Consider the following 23,729-nt stretch of genomic DNA (forward strand, 5'->3'; position numbering starts at 1 on the left):
CATATATATATTGATATATATTGATATATATATATCGATATACATATATATATGTTGATATACATATATATATAGATATATATATCGCTATACATATATATATATATATATAGATATATATTGATATATATTGATATATATATATAGAGAGAGATATTGATATGTATATAGATACAAAGAAATCCCTTCCCATAATTCCCTTGCTATCTTTCTGTCTCTTTCCTGCACGACCACCATGACGTGAAGACGCATATTCTGTCTCTCCATAAATGGGGGAGAACCCCCTCCCTTAATACTAGTAAGGTTAGTTAGCTTTGAAAAGCCTATTGCCCAGTTTTTAATTGTAAAAGTTTTTGTAATATATATTTTGTAAAATAAAATAGTTATGCTTTATATATATTACAATTGTGTCGCTTTTCTTGTGGCTGCCATGAATTCCTTCATAAATGCCTTTATTGAAACAATGAAGCAGTCCGAAAAATGAAAAAAAAAATCCAGTCAGAACGTCACCAAGGGTGAAGAGGTCAAGACGTTTCCTGGGAGAAAAAGGAGCAACAGAGCACATTCAACATATCAGGTATACTTTTCTTGATACAAAGACCCTAATGATTGGCCCATCTTTACGTCTCCCTGAGACCACTTTAAGACATTTAATATAACACGTCTGTCGGTCATACACCTCAGTGACCGGCTGATAGTGGTATAAGAGTAGCGTATCGGATGCAGCTTTTTACAATAATTTTTTATAAACAAAACGTTTGTTAAGTTGTTCGGAGATTAGAGTCTACATGTTGTTAACTATTCTGTACTTTCATCTAAGAAATTAATAAACAAAGAATGCGGTTGTTACATTGTTGGGAATTAGAGTCTTCATGTTAACTTTTCTGTACTTTCATCTAACAAATTAATACACAATTTAAAATTCAAAGTGAAAAATCGTTGGATTTTTTATTGTCATTATACAACAAACGTATTTTAAAATTATTAGGTTGAATGTTAAATGCCCATTTAAAATTCAAAATGAAAATTTGTTGGATATTTTTATAGTCATCATACAACAAACGTATTTAAAAATTATTCAGTTGAATGTTAAACGCACATTTAAAATTCAAAACGAAAATTTGTATGACATTTTTATTGTCATCATACAACAAACGTATTTAAAAATTATTTAGTTGAATGTTAAATGCAAATTTAAAAGTCAAAGTAAAAATTCGTTGGATTTTTTTGTTGTCATCATACAACAAACGTATTTAAAAAATTATTCGGTTAAATGTTAAAAGTCATATTTTAAATCCAAAGAAAAAATACGTTGGAATTTTTTATTGTCATCATACAACAAACATATTTTTAAAAAATATTTGGTTGAATGTTAAATACAAATTTAAAAGTCAAAGTGAAAATTTGTTATGCTGTGGATTTTATATACGTATTCAAAAGTTGGACTTTGGAAAAAAATTGATGCTATTGAGAAGTGAAATATGCATTCAAATCTCGGACTTGTGATTATTTGTCGGACTATAGAGATATTTTTTATTTGCACATGCAAGTCAAAATTTGAAAATTAAATATTCTATAGAACTTACAATGGCAATTCGAGTGTGTGATGCTGAAATTCGGTCATATTTTAAATTTGGTTGTATTTGAAGAAAAAAGTCGTTGCTGTTAAAAGAACTTTCTATGCAATTCAGTTAACTTGTATGAAAAAAGTCGTCGTTTTTAAATGAGAAATTTAAAAAAGAAATTTGCTTGTATCCGCTGAAAAAAGTTGTCGCTCTTAAATGAAGTAATTAAAAATTTGTTTTACAATGAAGAATTTTGGAAATGGGATTCAATTTTGTCGTATTAAGGAGGAGGAGTCACGTATCTATCTGTGCCTAGCCAAGTATCGTGGGCTAGGAAGCACGAATAGCAGGGATATTTGTGTGGACTTGGAATCAGAAAAAGTAGGGATATCTGAATGGGCTGGGAAGCGTGACTAACAGGGATATCTGAATGAGTTAGGAAGCAAGACTAGCAGGCATATGTGATTGGGCTAGGAAGTGAGACTAGCAGGGATATCTGAGTTGGCTATGAAGCAAGATTAACAGGAATATCTGAGTGGGCGAGGAAGTGGGACTAGCAGGGATATTTTATTGGCTAGGAAGCGAAACTAGTCTGGTTGTAGGTTTGTGAGGTAAACTTAAAGGATCAGGGGGAATGCGGTTTAATGTGATTTGCGTATCAATGAGACTACACACTGGAATGAGAGACTATAAGGCCAGCAGTCAAAGATGGCGGCAGTTGAGTTCTAGAAAACAGGAATGAAAATGATGGAACTCAAAATGTCATCTCAATGCTGATAAGATTCCAATTTTTTTTATTAGAATTATGTGGTATTTTTCAACTGAGTGTGATAAGAAGTGAGACTAGCGGGAATATCTGAGTGGCTTAGTCAGCAAAACTAGCAGGGATATCTGAGTGCGCTTGGGAAGCAAGTCTGATCATGTGACTTTTTATACCCAAATTATCCAATCAAATGAGCCGGACGTAATGGCTACCTCAATCATAAAAAGAATCAACATTCCAACAAACATTTTCTTTGCTTAAGCTCTTCCAGACAGTCGCAAATAAATGTCGTGCATCACATTTTCTGACAAGTAAATTGTTAGGTGAAAGTAGAGAATAGTTAAAAACATGTGGGTTTTAATCCTACCTTTCTAAAATCCAAACAAAAATCGATACAAGGAATTCCCTCTCCCTTTTCCTGACATAAAACTTTGAAACTGCGAACGATTACATGTCTCTTTGACTGAAATTTGGGCAGGAAGTAGGTGCTCAATTTATGTTAAATTTATATAACAGTCTTAAATATCTATAATTTGTTTTTTTCTACTTTTCGGTATATTTTTTTATGGCTTTTCAGACGCAATTGGAGGGGGATATTCAATTATAGAACTTGTATAGTTTTTTAATAGGTGCTTATGCAGTTTAATTAACCGTTTTAACATAAGTAACACGCCGACATTAACCGAGCAGAAGAACTGTTTAATATTTTACAAAACTTCTGTTTACATTTGGTGGGAGGTTGTGAAGGGGGGGGGATTGGCCGCCACAACATCCCCGCCCCTCCATCGCCTCCCACTAAATGTAAACAGACTTTTTGTAAAATATAAAACAGTTCTGCTGCTCAAACCAGTTAATTAAACTGCATAAGCACTTGTTAAAAAAATTATACAAGTTCTATAATTGAATATCTCCCTCCAAAAAAGAACGAAAAACAAACCGGCAGTCTCCCCCCCCCCCTCCCACACCATAAAAAAATAAAAAGGTGACCATGAAGTGAGTGCATTTCTTTATATCTTAGAAACTACTTGTTTCCTGGAATTTTAAAAGTTAGTGGTAATTTTAAAGGATTTTCCGAGGGTGGAAAGAAAGCTCCCCCCCCCGAAAAAACCCATGGCCACAAAGTGGGTGCTCATTTTACGTTAGATTAATGTAGAAAAGTGATCCTCTACATTTTTTAAACTAACATTTCTTTATATCTTGGAATCTACTCGTTTGCCATCATTTTAAACATTAATTTCGTTTTCAGTGACCCTGAAAACCTACATGAGTGGTAATTTTAAATGAATTTTCGAGGGTGGAGTAATTCTTTATATTTACCGGAAGATTTTTTTTATTTTTTTAATCGGAGATTCGGTACTTGTACAGTTTAACCAAGACATTAAAAAAATGAAAATATCGAAAAAATGTTTAAATTGTATGGATCCGTTATGGAACGAAGTTCTCAAAAAAATAAATAAAAAAAAAAAAAACAAACAAAAAAAACAAATAAATAAACAAAAAAAAATAAATAAAAACAAATAAATAAATTAAAAAAAAACAAAAAAAACAAATAAATAAACAAAAATAAATAAATAAAAACAAATAAATAAATAAAAATAAATAAATAAATAAAATAAAATAAAAAAATAAATTAAAAAAAAAATTAAAAAAAATAAAATAAATAAAAAATTAACTTAATTTCATCAAGCAGTGTTTTTATTTTATTTTTTTTTACAGGGGAAAAACCAATTTGTTATGATACCGACCGGTTCAATGTTTAGGAAGAAAAGCTAGTAGTAAAAATGGGGTGGGGGATGTCAGCGCATTAACTAGAGTTATCTCCCCGTGGCGTGTTCAATAAATTTCACAATGGCTGACTTCAACGCGCTCTCATAAAAACGTGTTTTTCCGCTGTAAAAAAAATAAAAATAAAACTACTCGATCAAATTAAGTGAAATTTTTTTTCGGAGATCTTCAGTCCAAAACGGATACGTACAGTATAACCTTCTTTTCAATATTTTCATTTTTTAATGTCTTGAGGGGAATCAATAATTTTATTAGATTGCAAAAAAAAAAATAAACCATTTTTAATTTTTAAGATTTTGTGTAAAAATGTCCGAATTGTTTTCCTATAAAGTTTAGATTATATTCGTGAATTCTTAAACCTTTTGGGTTATTTCTATTGTAAATTTATATTTCGTATTAAATTCATTAAATTTTAATTTTTTAATGTCTGATTAAACTGTACAAGTACCGGAGATTCATATATTTTTCATTCAAGTTTGTTATAAAGCATGGCGGAATCAATATTTTTATTGGATTGCAAAAAAAATAAACCATTTTAAATTTTTAAGATTTTGTGTAAAAATGTCCGAATTGTTTTCCTATAAAGTTTAGATTATATTTGTGAATTCTTAAACCTTTTGGGGTATTTCTATTGTAAATTTATATTTCGTATTCATTAAAAAAAAAAAATTCTGAGGTGCAAAAAATAAACTGCTTTTCTGTTTCAGATTATTTCTAAAAGTTATTCAAACGAATGTTTTAAAGTCGTAAAAATAACTTACCTTTTATATTGGATTGCAATAAAAAATAAATTATTTTAATATTTAAAAGTATTTGTAAGTTGTTAAATGATATTAAAAAAAAAAGAAACTCACCTTTCATTCAGGGAATTAAATACGAGAAAATTGTCGTTTTTTTTTCTATTGTGTTCAAAACAGAAACTTAGTTTGTTCTGATTTCTTTAGTAAATTGATACAACTTTTGTTTTGTGTGTCCAATTCATTAAGAAATAAAATATATGAAAATATAAAAGAACCAAAATTAAAAGATGAAAAACACGATTTAAACGTGAAATTATTTAAGAGAAAATCAACTGCTTAAGAACAAAGAACTTAAGGTCATCGTAATAACACGGTGAAATCATTATTTCGTTCCTCGTGTAAAAATGTCCGAATTGTTTTCCTATAAAGTTTAGATTACATTTGTCATTCTTAAACCTTTTGAGGTATTTCTATTGTAAATTTATATTTCGTATTCAATTCATTAAAAAAAATATATGAAGCTTTAAAAATCAGGTTCATTTTTTTAGATAAAATATTTCATTATTATTTGGATTACTCGAATTACTGTTAACGTCCAAAATGTATGTAAATGTATATATATATATATATATCAAGGTTTAAAAATCACGTTTATTTTTTTAGATAAATTATTATCATTTGGATTAGTGGAATTACTGTTAACGTCCAAAATGAGAACAGTATTCCGAATAATAATCCAAATAATGTTCATATTAAAAATTGTAAAACTAAATATTTCACATAAACAAATCCAATAAGAGGAAGGAATTGCACAAACAGTGAAGTCAGGGTAAGGGTTAGGGTTAGAAAATGAAAGGTACTCCTAAAAAAAAAAAAAAAAAAAAAAAACTCTTCTCCCCCCCCCCCCAAAAAAAAACACACGGTCAAATATATATATAAGAAAATAAAACATAACGAAAAAAAATGGTCAGTTGTCAATTTGATTTCATTTCGTTTTCCGGTACGCTCAATCTGACTTTGTGATCACTCGTCTGGTCGGCCATATTAGATATTCATCGTTAGTTATTTACACGAGACATACACATTTAAATCATGATTTTATCACGTTCAAATGGGTGCAGTAAATAAACTTTTAACTCAAAATGACCCCTAATGTACTAATGTATAACATAAGACACAGAAAAGAAACATTTATAATGCGTACACAGCTTTATTTTCTCATATAATCACCATACGCTATCAATGGATTTTTCCTGCATTTTATATGTAATTTCATTCTAAAATGGATAAGTATCGAAAATTTCACGAAAATCTGACCATTAGCTGATTTTTGCTAGATTTATTAAATACTAGTATGTTTACACGTTCGGGATGTCTACTACATGCGAACATTATTTTAAAGCGCCAATTATGTAAACACGATTTTCGTCTCGCAATTTCATTATTTTCGTTAGATGATTTTTTTTAATTATCACTGGTTTATTTTGTCCTTTTAAATGGTACAAAAGTTATACTGATAATATGAATTTATAATAAAGTTACATCGTGTTACATACAGGGTAATTCTGTGGTGAATTTTGGCAGTCCCTATCGATCTTTGGTGTGATAACTGATTTTGAGACATCTTTTAAATATTTGGATTGTGTAGATGGACTAAAAAAACGTACCATCAACATCGTAACACCGGCTATAATTGCCGACTTAAATGCTTTACGGAATAACCATGATGATACCCTTCGTTGATCTGGTCCCTATACGCAAGAGAACTGCTAATAATTTTAACAACATACAAAAATAATGTAAATACAAGACAAAAATCGTTCCTGTGTATTGATGTTTTTGAAGCCATAGACATACCCATTTTTAAGAAATCTAAAAAAAATGATGCATCCTCTACATTGGTTATGCATTTTTGGTACCGGGTTATTTGTGAATAGTGTTTTCAGGTAAAATTCAAGTTTCATCCTATTTTTTTTAAATACTGACCCCCCCTTCGAAAGGTTTAAATCGCATTGGAAATAAAAAACAATATTATTTCAGCACGGTACCAAAAATACATATGTACCCAAAATTGTATTCTGCATCGTTCAACGTTTTTGAATATTAAAAAAAGAACATGTATTTCATTGTAAAACTTCGGAACGTCTTCAGTTTTAAGTCAGTTTTTCCCTGATTCCCGGTAGGCAACGTCTGGGGAACGATGGAAACCGGCAGATTATACAGACTGCGCAAAGAGAAACGAGTACGAGTCAACAGGCAATAAAAATAGTAAGAAAAATGTAAAGGAATGATTTTAATAAAAAAATATATATAAAAAAGGGCAGAGTATCATTGTGTCAACGTATTATAAACAACCCCAACCTCCCATATTAAAAACGGCTTACGGAGTAAACACCACCAACCTCAGAAGCCGCTCTTAACACAGGAAGGTTGGACTGTGTTCCTTTCGAAAGCCGTTCTTAACATGGGGAGGTTGGATGTGTTTATACTACGTAAGAAAAATAGAAATAACTTTGCATACACAAGCAAAACAAAAGAATATTTATTGCGGACTTATTCTCATCTTTATTGGTTGTTGTTTCACGACGTTTCGGCCAACTATTCCTCTGGCCTTCGTCAGGTGGTAACCGCGACGAATAGAAACGTCGAATCTCCTAACTGCATTCTCAGCAATCCCTGCCATCTGTAGTTGTTGTCGTCTCACCACGTTTTGGCCAAGTAAACCTCTGGCCGGCTTTGGGTAGGATTGAAACCGCTATCTTCAGACAATGCTCATCTGGAACCGTAATCTCTATCAACTGCGCCACTTGGACAAAACGTGGCTTAAAATTTTAAATGCAAAATCAAGTATCATGCTTCACTTGTGATCTAAATAGAATCATTCATTTCGAACGCGCCGCACTCACGTCAAAGAACCACTGTTGGTTTTATGCGCCGGACCTTTCTGCTTGGGTGGTGATAATGGCTTGAATTTAAGTTTAATATACAAAAGACAAGTATCCTGGTTTATTTGTGCTCAAAACAGAAATATTCATTTTGTCATTTTTGTCATATCAAAGAACCGCCTGGTGTTTTTATATGTCGAGCCTTTCTGCTTGTGCGTAAATTAAACTTGCCACATCTCAATAATGAATTCAAATTAACATAATATATATAAAAAAATTTGACAAAACACCTTCCGAAGTATCTTGGTTCATTTGTGCTCTAAACAGAAACATTCATTTTGTCATATCAAAGAACCGCCTGATGTTTTTATATGTGAAGCATTTCTGCTTGTGCGTTAAAACTTGCCACATCTCAATAATGAATTCAAATTAAAATAATATATAAAACAAAAACAAAAAAATTTTTGTAATACTGATAAAACATTCTCCCCTTCCGAAGGTTAAAATGGCTTTGTAAATAAAAACCAAAATTATTTCAACACCAAAAATACATAAGTACACAAAATTGTACTTTGTATTATTCAACGCATTTAATATTAAAAAAAATAACATGTACACATTTTCAAACTTCGGTACTTCTGCAGATTTAAGTAGGGTCTTTTTTTCTGGGATTCTCTTTGGGCAATGCCTAGCGAACGACAAAAACCGGCGAATTATATTAAATTATATCGATCGATCAAAAAATAAATGCGAACGAACAGACGTTAAAAAAAATTAAATAAAAAGTAAAAAAAAAAATGATTTTAATAGGAAAAATAAAAGAAACGACAGAGTATCATTAAGTCCATGTATTACTAAACCCCCGAGCCTCTCTATGTTAAGAATGGCTGTCGGAATAAACACCTACCAACCTCAGAAGCCGTTCTTAACACAAGGAAATCGGGCTGTTTATTTCGTAAGTCGTTCTAAACATGGAGTGGTTAAATGTATTTATACTTCGGTCGGGCAGCTCGTAAGAAAAATCCACAAATAACTTTGCATACAAAAAACAGGAAGAAATAAATAGAATCAAATTAATTGTTACAAGAATTTCTCACAACAGTAAACGTGGTTTTTCCTGTATATTTCTTATGTTTAATCGATAGACAAATGTATAAACATTCTTGTAAAAATAAACTATCCCCGTTGCATGTGATTTTGTAAAAAAAAAAATACTCAACGTTTTTTTTCAATATATTTTTATTCGCTTTACAAATGTATAAATAGTCTTTTAATAATAAGCTTTAATAAATTTTATTATTTAGGGGAGGAAAAATCAACGGTATGCCAAACAAAATTCAGTTTCGTTTAGCAAAAGAAAAAAGCCAACTCCATTCCTGTTGTATAATTTGAATTTTGACCGCTAGTTAAATATGTAAACATTCTTGTAAATATAAACATTATTTAATTTTAATCCTCATAACATACAATGCAGCCATTAAAAATAAAAACGGCTTATTTCTCTCTGTCTCTCTCACTCCGGTACGACAGGCAGAGGTTTATCACGCAATTATTTTTGATTTACAAGCGTAAACATTGATGTCAGCTCCGTTAAAAATAAAAACGGCTTATTTTACACCGTCTCTCTCATTCCCACTCTTTGTATCTCTATCTGTAACTGCCCCTCACTCCGAGTGTCTATAAACAGGACTTGTATCGCGTAGCTGGTCAGCATTTATGTTTTGGGAGTGTAACATTTTCACAAGTAAATAATAGAAGATCAGAGTGTAAAAGCGGAACAAATCTATGAATAATAAATAAAACGTAAGATTATTGTGCACGTACCGAAAAATGGCGACGTGTTTAATAGTTGATAAGTGTTCGTTTATTTGGTAGAATAATCGAATGTTGGTACTGTAGAATGAATAGTTCTAATCCAATCAGCGGCGCCGGATATTTAACAGGGAGAAATCATTATTTTGTCGGATTTAAGGGGTAGGAATGTGCGTATGTGTAAGAAATGTGTCGTCGGGAAAAGTATGTAAAAGTATAAAAGTACTCGGTGTAGAATGATATCGTAAGAGTTGTCGGTAAAGTGAGGGTGAAATTTTAGCTACTTTCTCTTTAGGTTAGGAGCATGATGGTCATGGCACTCCTAGGACTTAATGTAATTTTTTTATTATAACGAAAATGTAATTGCGGTCTATAGTTAGATAACGTAATGACTAATGACGTAAACGTGGTAAGTTTTTATGTACCATCTGTTGTCAATATAAGGCAGTTTCGTCCAGATAGGGAAAATTGCGTCTCTTATATTATTTATATACAAGATAATGAGCCTGTAGGTTCTCTTCTTTAGCCGCCTCAACGCTGTAAGAGGCGTTAAATTGTTTTAGCTGCAACAATTTCTTCTCTGCAAAAATTCAGCCGATTCTGGAGCTTCCGTTATAAATATGTGGTCTTGTTTTTTTTTTGTTAGTTTTGTTTTTGTTTTTGTTTTGCTCAGGACGGCCTTTGTTTTTCTTAATTGCGAGACTCATAATTTAGAGTCCTGCAGCTTAAGATATCTGGTTAAGCTGCAGATGAAGTGTGTTGTATGTTACAACTTTGAATAGCATCAGAAACTCTTTATTTCTGTCCTTGTAATTCTCGTAGTTTGACAACCGAGATCTTCTCTACATTCCTATACTCTGGCCATTGAGAATCGGGTTTCGCAATTTCTAAGGTTCATGTCCAGTTGTTTGCAATTGCTTTGCCATTGGAAGTAGCGAGGATGAACCAGTGAGCGATCGTTTGGGAGTTTTTCATAATTAACTGTTGATGATAAGGGACGTATAGGGGAGTCAATCCACAAATAATATCATGGTTGTAAGTGATGAGATGCCATGATCAAAACTGTTCAAATGAATCAACAAATGAATGGTAGCGTAGTTTAAGATGTGTTTCTGATGCATGAAGCCAATTGTGATTCTCTTTTTTAATTATGAGAGCTGGTATTTGTGTTTTAATTAAAAACCAATGTTTGTAAATGGATCGAGAATGAGGGAGGTATGTTAAATCATTTTTAGACACGTTGTTTGCAATAGCTTTGCCACTGATGGTAACAAGTGACGGCTTGATAGTTTTGCATTATTGGCTGTTGATGATAAAAGACGTATAGGGGAGTCAATCAGCAAATAAAATCATGGTTGTAAGTGATGAGATGTCATGATCAAAACTGTTAGAATGAATCAACAAATGAATGGTGGTGTAGTTTAAGATGTGTTTCTGGTGCATTGTTGAATGAAGCCAATTGTGATTCTCTTTTTTAATTATGAGAGATGATATTTTTGTTTCATTAAAAACAAAAAGACTTCTATCGCTGACAGTTTATTTTTAGGTCGGACCAGTTTATTGTTTGTCTTTTCAATGACGTCACTTTCTTTAAATATTCTCAGCCAGGATCTTATTTTATTTGCTACAAAGTTGGATTAGTGATAGCAAAACATTTTTTGATAAAAATCCATGGGTTTTATGAGTTCTTAATTCTCTATTCTTTGTTGCTACAAATGATGAAAATAAACGGATCTGCATAGATTTTATCAAGACTTTATATCTGAAATCGTCTCATTTCTGTCCTTCATCTTGGGTGCAGCATTTGTTTGTATTTTTTCATATTATTATTTCATATGATTTGCTTATGATTTACAACTTTTTGATTAATAGCTACTTTATAATGAGAAGTATCCGCATTGCATGCCCCAAAAAAAACTATAAAGAAAGCCTAAAGAGGACGATGTTAAGTAAGAATTTCAGTTATTTTCAGTAAGCATTTATTTTTTTCAGAGTAAATTTTTACGTTTCAATAAAGATGATGTAAACATTGAGTTTATTTTTGTTCTTATACAAGTTTACCGAGTATGAGTTCTGAAATGTTTCGCAAGATATTGATTACGGGAATTTTAATATTAACATTGTTCACATGAATATGGTTTTCACATTTTATGGTGTTTCCTATGTTTCGTCAGATCTGTTCTACTAAAACATGAATATACACATATTTTACAAGAATATGGGTTTCCCCTAACGTGAAATTTCATGTGGTTCGTTAGATGATGTTTCTGTGCACATGAATAATCACATAGTTTACAAGAATATGGTTTTTCTCCAGAGTGAGTTCTCATGTGTCTCTTTAGCTCTGATTTACTTGAACATGAATATTTACACACTTCACAAGAAAATGGCTTTTCTCCAGAGTGAGTTCTTATGTGTCTCTTTAGCCTTGATTTATTTGAACATGAATATTTACACACTTCACAAGAAAATGGCTTTTCCCCAGAGTGAGTTCTTTTGTGTTTCGATAGACTCGATTGATCTGAACATGAATATTGACATACTTTACAAGAATATGGCTTTTCACCAGAGTGAGTCCTTATATGTTTCGTTAGATCTTGCTTATATGAAGATGAATATTTACATTGTTTACAAGAATATTTCTTTTTACCAGTGTTAGTTCTCATATTCATCGCCGGATTTGGTTTCTTAGAAAATGCATTTTCCCTTTGTTCCAAAGAATATGGGTTTTCTCCAGGGTGAGTACTCGTATGCATCTCTGGATTTGGTTTCTCTGAACTTGAAGATTGACATTGTTCACGAGAATATTGCATGTCACCAGTGTTAGTACTCATATTCATCGCTAGATTTTGTTTATCAGAAAAGACATTTTCCCATATTTCCCAAGAATATGGGTTTTCTCCAGGGTGAGTACTCATATGCATCGCTAGATTTGGTTTCTCTGAACTTGAATATTGTGATTGTTCACGAGAATATGGAATTTCACCAGTGTTAGTACTCGTATGCATCGGTAGATTTGGTTTCTCTGAACTTGAATATTGTGATTGTTCACGAGAATATGGAATTTCACCAGTGTTAGTACTCGTATGCATCGGTAGATTTGGTTTCTCAGAACTTGAATATTGTGATTGTTCACGAGAATATGGAATTTCACCAGTGTTAGTACTCGTATGCATCGGTAGATTTGGTTTCTCTGAACTTGAATATTGTGATTGTTCACGAGAATATGGAATTTCACCAGTGTTAGTACTCGTATGCATCGGTAGATTTGGTTTCTCTGAACTTGAATATTGTGATTGTTCACGAGAATATGGAATTTCACCAGTGTTAGTACTCGTATGCATCGGTAGATTTGGTTTCTCTGAACTTGAATATTGATATTGTTCACGAGAATATGGAATTTCACCAGTGTTAGTACTCATATTCATCGATAGATTTTGTTTATCAGAAAAGACATTTTCCCATATTTCCCAAGGATCTGGCTTTTCTCCCGTGTGAGTACTCATATACATCTCTGGATTTGGTTTCTCTGAACTTGAAGATTGACATTGTTCCTGAGGATATGGCTTTTCTTCAGTGTGAGTACTCGTATGCGTCGCTAGATTTGGTTTCTCAGAAAAGCAATATTCCCATTGTTCCCAAGGATCTGGCTTTTCTCCAGTGTTAGTACTCATATTCATCTCTATATTTGGATTATCAGAACAAGAAATTTCACACCAATTCTCAGTGTGGTTTATTATATACCGTGTACTTGAATTTTTCAGTAATTATTATTTTGAGAAACAAGAATTAAAATATTTTAATGACAAATTATTCGATATTTTTCTGACAAATATAAGATTGTTATGCCACAGATGTAAGGTTATATCTTCAAACATGAATATGATCTTTCAGTAATTATTATTTTAAGAAATATAAGATTGTTTTGCCACAGATGACAGTTTATGTCTTCAAACACGATTATGATTTTCTCTGTAGGAAATATTAAAGAAAATATAGACTCGTTCAGATGCAACCAAGCGTTCAAGCAGGAACATCTGCAAAGAAAAAAATATAGTTTTATTAATTATTGCCAATATCATTTTAAGTGATTTGTATTAAAATATTTTTAATTTTCATCGTTACGGAATTTGTTTGACTGTTTAAGAACAATTATTTAGAGATTTCGCTTTTATATTAATACAATCATATATGTGATTAATGTATTTTATATTGATACAATCATAACTTTGATGAATATCTTTTATAGATATGTTTATTCAATTTTCACCCCAAACAAGGCAGAGTGCCACTTTTTACTCGGGGCTACTATCGGGGACATAAGTTTCAGGGGTATTATGAAGGGGGATGAGTGGCAAGATGTCTGTTTACATGACACTTTAACTTCTGCATGCCAGTATAGTTGTGAAAGCAGAAACCCGGGAGCGAGTTTCAAAGTCTAGAAGTCCTGAGAAAGAAACTATTGGAGTAGAAGGCTTTTTACACCTAGTGATCTCTACTTTGAAGGGATGACATTTAGGTGCTTGCCGCGTTTGTCGGGGGTGTTCACGTCAGGCCGTACAAGTGCTTGTAGTTCGTCAGAGCATTCATCAGTAAAGTAGTTTTAGAACAGGCAGAGGGATGCAACATTTCGTCTATATGACATAGGTTATGAACTGTCATCAAAGCTTCGGCATATCAGGTTGGTGACTCTCTTTTAAACCCTGTCAAGAAGTAGGAGACAAGTAACAGATGCACCAGCCCAACTGTGAAAACAGTACTCCATACATGGGCGAATGGTTGCCTCATAGAGGTATAAGATACTTTAAGGCATAAGTAGTTTTCTAGCACGGTACAGAGATCCCACCTTTTAGCAACAGCCTAGGAAAAGCTCACAATGTATCTATTCCAGTTCATGTTCCCTGTAAATGTTAGGCTGAGAAGTTTAAAGGAAGTACTTTAGGGTGATGTTTTTTTAAACATTGCTGTTGGTTGTAGAGAAGGTTTCTTGTAGTTATTGAAGGAAACAAGCTTAGTCTTGGCAGCATTGAATGTGGCCCTCCATTTTTGTCCCTAATTCACTACAGATTAGAGGTCATCCTCTGGTGTTCCTGCCATTTCCTTATATATGTGTTCATTTGTTTCCCCCTGTTTTTTTTTTATATAATATTGAACAATAATTAACCAAAAAATTAATTTAAAAATAGGAACATAGAAAAATAATTAAATTAAAAAATGCAAAAATTAATACAAACGTTCAGAGAAGGAATGTACGGATGCGCGACTGGGGTAAGCTTCCTCCCTTTTAATTACATGGCGCCATTTTCACAGTCTTTCAACTGGCTGAAATTTTGGGCCTTCGTAATTTTTGTGTTCACAAAATTTTAGTTTTTTGCGTTTTGCAAACACCAGAATCATTCGGTTTGGAACTAATTAATGTATGTCTTGTACAAACAAGGTGTTTTTTTAATTCAATTCAATATCTTAGGACTTTACTAATTATCCTATAAATAGACCCTGAAAACTAACATTTATCTTTTAAAGAATTTTTTTTTACAATATATGTGTTCATTTGTTTTCCCCTCGTGCCTGGTATAGAATGTGGTGTCATCAGCAAATATACCCATCTCCGAAACAATTTTATCAGAGAGGTCATTCATGAATATCAAGAAAAATAAAGGTCCAAGGATAGACCCATGAGGTACTCCCGCATTTATATCATACTAGTAAAAGTACCCGTCGTTGACTGGGTTCAAAAACAGCCTACAGAAAACGAACTCTCATTTATTAAAGTACTAGCGGGGGTACCCAGCGTTGGCCGGGTGTTTGTAGGTGTGTGTGGTGTTAAATAAAAAAACCGGGAGTAGGATCGAACCCGAAGCCCTGAGGCGAAGTTTAAAAATAAAATCGGCCAACCAGAACGAGTTACTGAAAGATGTTTGAATTTATTTAAGTAAGAATTAAATTGACAGGTGCGCACCCGGAAGTCGTCGAGCGTTACGACGACGACGAAGGTTTGTTTGTTATAAGCGAAGTAAAAAAAACAACGTTTTAATTAAGCAGGGGTGGGGTAATCAAAACATCGGAACAAACACAAAAAATCTAACGTAAGGCAAACGAACGATGAAAACAGACAAATGAACACGTGAAAAATGGCTTAAATAAACCTGTTTCGATATTAAAATTTAAAAAATTGGTGGGTACCCGGGTGTTTTTGGGTGTGTGGTCGGAGGTGGATAAGCGAAGTTTAAAAAAATCAGAAAAACGAACGTTACGTAAAAAATGGCTTAAATAACTCTGGTTCAATATTTAAATTTAAAAAATCGAAAAAAAAAAGACATCTCACACCACGATTCGAACCCAAAACGTTTAGATAATGAGCCAACGTTCTAATCGACTGACCTAACGCGACGTACAGGAAATTTGTACAGTTTTTCAACTATTTAAAGTATATCAGGTCATGACATCATCTGGCGGATTCGTAGAACCGCTTGTCGTCACGAAAAGACCGTTTTTGTTGACCCCCCCCCCTGTCGAAAATTATCGATTTCATGGTGAAAAATTAGCGTTTTTGGCAAATTTTTCAATATCTTTCGAGCGAAGGATGAGGTTTCGATATGATACCGTGTTTGTGAATTTTCATCATGTCTGTCGAAAGTTTTTAGCAGACACACAAACATACATACATTTTCGTTTTTATATATATAGATTTCAGTTACGACCGTCAAGGACAACCTAGATTTTTCTGTTATCTAAGAAGGATTTAATTACTTTATGTATTCTTCCAGTGATACCATATGAGGTATAAAAAAACATCGTGCCATACACTGTCAAAAGCTTTAGATATATCGGGGGCTATCACTCTACCCTCCCGTGTTTTGTCCAGTTAACAGTATATACGTTCAGAGATTACAGTTAGGATATCTGCTGTGAAACGGACTAGAAGAAATACATATTGATTGTCGGTCAAGGGTTTAGCAGCTGTACGGCGATGGACTAGAGGTTGATTAATTAAAGACTAAAATATTTTGGCGAAAAGCGGGAGAAGGCTAATGGGGTGATAATTTACTGTATCAGTTCTTTCACCAAAATTCTTGAAATTGGCACCACAGAAGCAAGAAAGCAAGATTCGTTGAGGCATTTGTTGTAAAGTTTGGATAGAACTGAAGCAACCTCAGCCGATCATTTTTTTTAATAGCACAGCTGGGATAAAATCGGGTCCACTTGCTTTTGAGGTGTCTAGGTTTTTTATGATTTTTTTTTTTTACAAGTTGATCACCACTTATCAAGGCCCGGAAGATAAGTGAAAATGAGATTAAATAAAAACCATCTATTTTTAATAAAAAAAACAAAAAACGCGTTCTATTTTTGTATCTAGTCTGACGACTTTGTATCATTTTTCTCGGCTAATGAACAGTTGTGGTCATTATATATATATATATATATATATATATATATATATATATATATATATATATATATATAGACAACACAAGGATTTTGCAACGAGAAAGTAATTGTAAAAAATTAAAAATACTTGAAGCACTATATATAAAAACCAAGCACCCATCTATAAATAGCATTAATTTTGAAAGTAGCAATAATGTGCTGAAATGTTTAGCATAACCAGTATACGACTGGTTTTACTAACATTGCCTTTTATCCTAATTTTTAATAGAGTTTTTTTCCACTCGTAAATGTATATTTTAATCGACTTTTTCATTGACTCTTTTTATCATTCATAACTATATATTTCACTTCTATTTTTAATATTTTACTCCTCACCTGATGATGATTCAAGAAAGAATCGAAAGCGCCTGTGTGAACCATGGAACATTTGTAAATACCTTCCATCTTGAAGTAAAAAAAAAAAATCTTACAAAAGATCGAAAAAAATGAAAAAAAAAGAATCATTAAGCAAGGTATCTGTTGTTTTTAATAACGTTAGCCTGAATAATATATATATATATATATATATATATATATATATATATATATATATACATATATATATATATATATATATATATATTAGGGTGCAAGCAAATTACAAGGCGATCTGAATGTTGTTCAGTATCGATTTGTGTTCTGCATATTTTGTCTCATATTCCCATCCGCGAGTGGGGACATGAGGACATTTTACAACATTGCACTACTTCTTTATGAAAGGAGGAGGTAATGCATGGGATGGCGCAAAACATGACAAGGAAAGTCAGAATGGCGACAACGCGACACATGGCATAAATGCGCAAACAAACTAGAAACGCGTTCTATTTTTGTATCTAGTCTGACGACCTTTCAATATTTTTCTCGGCTAAAGAACAGTTGTGGTTATATATATATATATATATATATATATATATATATATATATATATATATATATATATATATATATATAATTAAATGCTACATGTACATTTCTTTGAAAATAAGAAAATCAAATTTTATGAGTATCTGAAACTGCTGCATTTTTTCACCAAATACCACGTTTTTAATTATGTATTAACACGTAATCGCTTAAAAAAGTAAAATCCAGCTTACCAAGTCATTTAAACGTTGGACATTATAATCTTACATTTTTATGTCATATTTATCTGTGCTATTTTTTTCCCTAAATTTATATTTGATGATATTAAAATGTATAAGAAAACTAACTTTTGTTTAACATTGATTAAATCATAAAGTAAGTTTTAATGATTATTACGGACATGATCCAACGGGGATTGCGAAACCCAGAAATCGACGGAATTTGATGATTTTAGGCAGATTTTGAAGAACAAAATTATTAAATCTATATCGAAATTTTGATTTAAAAAAAAACAAAAAAAAAAAAAAAGAAATACTAATTTTTTTTTTTTTTGGGGGGGGGGGTAGTATCAATCTCAGAAAAGCGGACTTTTGGCGGACCTGTACAAGAATGCTCATCCCCTTAAAAAAGTCTTTCACTATTTTTCAAAGTTTTTTTTGGTACTTGTACAGTTTAGTCAACACATTAAAAAAATGAAATATCGAAAAAGTTTATATTGTACGTATCCGTTATGGAATGAAGTTCTCAGAAAAAAAATTACTTAATTTCATCAAGTAATTTTTATTTTACAGCGAAAAAATAATTTTAGGATACCGAGCAAAAGGTTCCATTTTAAGGAAGAAAAGCTAGGAATAAAGATGGGGAGGGAGTATCGGCGCTTTACATGGAGTTATCTCCCGTGGAGTGTTCAAAAATACTAACAATTGTTTTTTTTTTTTTTTAATCCAAGATGCCCGTCTTCAATGTGCTGTCATAAAAACGTGCTTTTCCGCTGTAAAAAAAAAAAAAAAAAAAAAAAAAAAACTACTCGATCAAATAAAGTGAATTTTTTTTCGGAGATTTTCAGTTCAAAACAGATACGTACAATATAACATTTTTTCGATATTTTCATTTTTTAATGCCTTGATTAAACTGTACAAGTACCGGTTTTTTCTAACGACGATTATCATAAATTAGACTTAAGTATCAAATTAACAAAAAAAAAAAAAACAATTGAAAAATAAAATAATTTAATGACTTTTAAGAAGGGATGCTAATTACATGACAGGTCGGTAAAAGATAGCTACGGGCAAAATGAATGCCGATGCTCAAAATGTATAAACATTTTGACCCCACCCTTTACTTAAAAAAAAAAATCACCAAAAATCAGGAAATTAACCAATTTTAATGAAATTTTCAGTATTTACCAAATAATGATCGCGGAATAGAATGAACTAATTATTTTTATTTAAATCTGAGTGAAAATGTATTATTTTAGAATATGCCTTATAAAATACGTTTAATATAAATGTATTTTTAAATATATTATTTAACATTCCTTGACATTTGAATATTAACATACATTTTTAAAACAAGTACCCCATATAGCTTATTCGTGAGATTATTTCTTTAATTTAAATGCGTACATATTCATTTTTAAATATATTTTAGAATTTAGCAGAGAACCCCCGCAAACAAAAATTAAAAATATATGAGTGAAAAATTAAAAAGGTATGGCAGCTAAATATGACCAAAGGCAATATAAATTATAGTTTTAACTACCTGGATAAGTTTTGTCTGGTCGCACATTTTAAAGCGTCTATTTAATTCCAAACACAAGTAGTGACGAGTTGGAGAGTTAGAACGAGAAGATGGTTGACATTCAACTGCGAAGTCTCGATAATCGCTTAAAGCAAACTAGAAACACGGTACTAGTGCACTTGTTGATCTGTGGTGAAATATTAATGTTATTTAAAATAACATTTTTAACATGGGGAGGGGGTGTTTTGTATTCTATACTTTAACCTTACACTTGAATATTTTTTTTTTTTTAAATTAAACTTGGAAATACGATTTTAAAAATAGCGCCGATCAGTAACTGCACTAGTACCTAGAAACTTATACTTGTCGGCCATATTTTCTTTATAACTTTGCAATTCGGCATTATTTGTTTTTTTTTTTAATAAAAAGGTGCAGTGCACTTACTGATCCGCGCTATTTTTTAAAGCGTATTTTCAAGTTTAATTAAAGTTTGGTTATCTTTCAGATGCAAGGTTCCTTGTTTACTTGCGGTTGTAACGATGTAAGATTCCGTTGTACGGAAGACCAAATCGGCCATACTTTAAATATTTAAATTCATTTATTGAATTTAAATATTTAAATTGATATACTGTTTAAATGATAATATACGTCTACGATGTTTTTATTGGCGCTTTTCTTCGTATTTTTTAATAACATTTTTTTGCACCATTTACAAGTTTTTTTTACAAATATTTTTTTTAGAAGTATGTGCGACCTGGCACAAGGATAATAACTGATGGTTGGCGTGCATATAGTACCCTGCCCAACCATGATGTGGTAAATCACACCTATAATTTTACAGATCCGAATGACCCCACCAATCACCATTCACACAAATCGCATTGAGGGTAGCTGGAGTATCTGCAAAGCCAAATTCAGAGCGATGCGAGGAACTAGTCGTGCAAATTTCAACAGTCATCTGCAGGAATTTCTTTGGCGGCGGCGAATAAAGGAAAATTATTTTAGTAACATTCTATATTGGATACGTTTTTTTTAATGAAGTTTAAGTAAAAAAAGTTCACTTTTTTATTATTAAAAATACATTTCATGAAAACACTCATAAAATGTTCACGTTATTTAATTTTGTTATAAATTTCTAATAAAGATTATTATTTTTTTATCATTAAAAATACATTTCATGAAAACACTCATTATAAAATGTTCACGTTATTTAATTAAAAGTTCTCAATTTTAATCTAATAGTTTTATAATTTTGTTATTTTGTTACAAATTTCTAATAAAGATTATTTTAATTTAAACGGTAATTTGGTTTTCATTATAAACTCCGTCATGTTAAAGGCTTGAGAATCACTTTAAATAGTAAATCAATTTTAATATTAAAAAAAAAGAGAAATCAACAGGAAAAAAATCTCGTGTGAAAACATTACGAGATACTTTTTTCCGTATAATTAATAAATGTGTCTTTATTTTACTATTACAGTATTTAAAAAATTATTTGTAAAAAGAACTTGTAAATGGTGCAAAAAAATGTTATTAAAAATACGAAGACATTTTGGCCGATTTGGTCTTCCGTACAACGGAATCTTACATCGTTAAAACCGCAAGTAAACAATGAACCTTGCATCTGAAAGATAAAGTTTTGTTTTAATTGTAAGGTTAAAGTATAGAATAGGCACAAAAGCCTCCCTGCCCCATATTAAGAATGGCTTTTTAAATAATAAAGTTATTATTTCAGCACGGATCAATAAGTGCACTAGAACAAAAAAAAAAAAACACCAAAACGTATCCCGCGCGGAAGAAAATAACTTTGATTTATTTTTTATATATTAAGAATTTTACCTTTTTTTTGTTCGTTTTGTCTTTGCTAAATACAATTTTAGAAATAGCGCGGATCAGTAAGTGCACTAGCACCTAGAAACTTATACTTGTTGGCCAACTTTGCAATTCGGCCTTATTTGTTTTTAGAATAAAAAGGTGCAGTCACTGCAGTGCACTTACTAATTTTCGCTATTTTTTTTTTACATCGTATTTCCAAGTTTAATTAAAGTTGTTTTTTTTTATTTATTTAATTGTTAGGTTAAAGTATAGAATAGGTACAAAACACCCTCCCTGTCCCATGTTAAAAATGGAGTTTTAAATAATAACGTTATTATTTCAGCACGGATCAATAAGTGCACTAGTAAAAAAAAAAAACAAAAAAAACAACAACAACCCACAACGTATCCCGGAAGAAGAGTAAATTTCTTTTATTTGATTACATTTATTTTTTTATATATTAAGAATTTTACATTTTTTGTTGGTTTTGTCTTTGCTAAATATCTATATTTATTTTTTAAACTTTTATAATTGTTTTGTTTAAATAATAATTAGAAAAAACTTATAATCGGACTTTTTTTTTTTCAGATTATACAGGGTATTTCAAAAGTCTTGGGAACTACAACTATAAATAGCTTATGTTCTCAAGACTTTTGAAACACCCTGCATTGCCTTTTTCTTTCGATTGGATGTTGAGGTTAAATTCAATTATTATGGTTTCGGTTGTTCATTCAATTTTTGATGAAACTACAGAATATGGTTTTATGCACTCGATATCTCCATGTTAAGCATGAGTTTCTAAATAATAGCGTTAGTATTTCAGCACGGTCCGTGTTTTGTATGAGTAAGAAAAAGGGTACTCAGTCATGCAGAGAGTAATCCGAGCTAAAAAGAAAAAAAAAAAAAATTATATATATATATATATATATATATATTTTTTTTTTTTTTTTTTTTTAGGTACTAGTGCAGAGAGTGATCCAGACGTTAATAATAACGTTATTATTTAAAAACGCCATTCTTAACATGAGGAGGGTGTTTTGTACATAATCTATACTTCAACCTTACAATTGAATAAAAATCATAAAACTTTAATTAAACTTGGAAATACGATTTTTAAAAAATAGCGCGGATCAGTAAGTGCACTAGCACCTTTTTTTTTAAATAGAAAATTTATTTCTATAAATTCATAAACACGTTTTTTTTGTTGTTTCTTTTAGGTGGGGAGTGGTTTAAAATAGCGAACGTTGAAGTGATTTCATAGTCGGCAGCCATTTTGAGTGGAAAACTACACATTCACCATTGAAACGTTTTTACCGTTTTAATTTCTTTAAGTAAGCCTGTTATCGAACAAAGGGAATATCAAGATTTTCATAGGAATTAAATACACTGATTTAAAATGCATTGAATTTGTTAAAAGTTAAGGAAATAAAATATAGAAAAATTCTTACCTTTCATTTTAAGCAATTCAATACGAAAAAAAAATGGATGATTTCTTTTTTTTTTTTTTGCTCGTGGTCAAAACTGAAAATTTAGTCGGTTTGTAGGGATTTCTTTAGTAAATGGATACAATTTCGATTTCGTGTGTCCAGTACATTAAGAAATACGAGAATGAAGATTTAAAAAATGTAAAAAAGAAATAAAAACTCAAAACATGATTGAAACGTGCATTAAAAATGGCTGAACAAAGAATGAAAGATTAAAATGTAAATAAAAAAATGTGAAAATTGTCAAAAATAAAAACGAAAATAAAAATGAAACGTAAATTAAAACAAAAACTCGGTAATTACGTGTGAAGAAACGTTTAGAACATATTGCCCATTTAAAACCGAAAATAATGAGAGGTGAGATAACCGAATAAAACTAAGATATCTTTCTTCCGCGTTAGCTATACTTTATATAATTTATATATATATATATATATATATATATATATATATATATATATATATATATATATATATATATATATATATGTGTGTGTGTGTGTGTGTTTGTGTGTGTGTGTGTGTGCATATATATTTGAATATGTGTGTATGTGTATATATGTATGCATATATTTTTATTTAAATATATATGTATATCTTTAAATGTATATACTTATGTAAATATATATGTATTTCAATTAGATATATTTATATATATATATATATCTAAATATACATATATAGAATATCTATATATACAAATTTTAATATATATATATATATATATATATATATATATATATATATATATATATATATATATATATATATTAAAGTGAACGTGACTGTATGTGTGTACATTTTCCTACGCAATAACTCTGTCAATCGTTAGTGTACACTTGAAATTTGAT

At 31.0% G+C, this 23,729-nt stretch overlaps 1 protein-coding gene across 1 annotated transcript in view; it reads right to left on the reverse strand.

Annotated features, from left to right (window-relative positions):
- LOC145275120 (uncharacterized) overlaps positions 1–23,249 on the reverse strand; it is a 163,795-nt gene extending 140,546 nt beyond the window's left edge. The window contains exon 1 of the mRNA XM_080127612.1: positions 22,843–23,249. The gene's annotated coding sequence lies outside the window, so the exon portion shown is untranslated. The remainder of the gene's footprint in view (positions 1–22,842) is intronic.
- Positions 23,250–23,729: the final 480 nt, after the last annotated feature.

This window comes from Euprymna scolopes, unplaced genomic scaffold (assembly GCF_053919585.1).
Source record: "Euprymna scolopes isolate OS-2025 unplaced genomic scaffold, ASM5391958v1 sca6, whole genome shotgun sequence".
NCBI lineage: Eukaryota > Metazoa > Mollusca > Cephalopoda > Sepiida > Sepiolidae > Euprymna > Euprymna scolopes.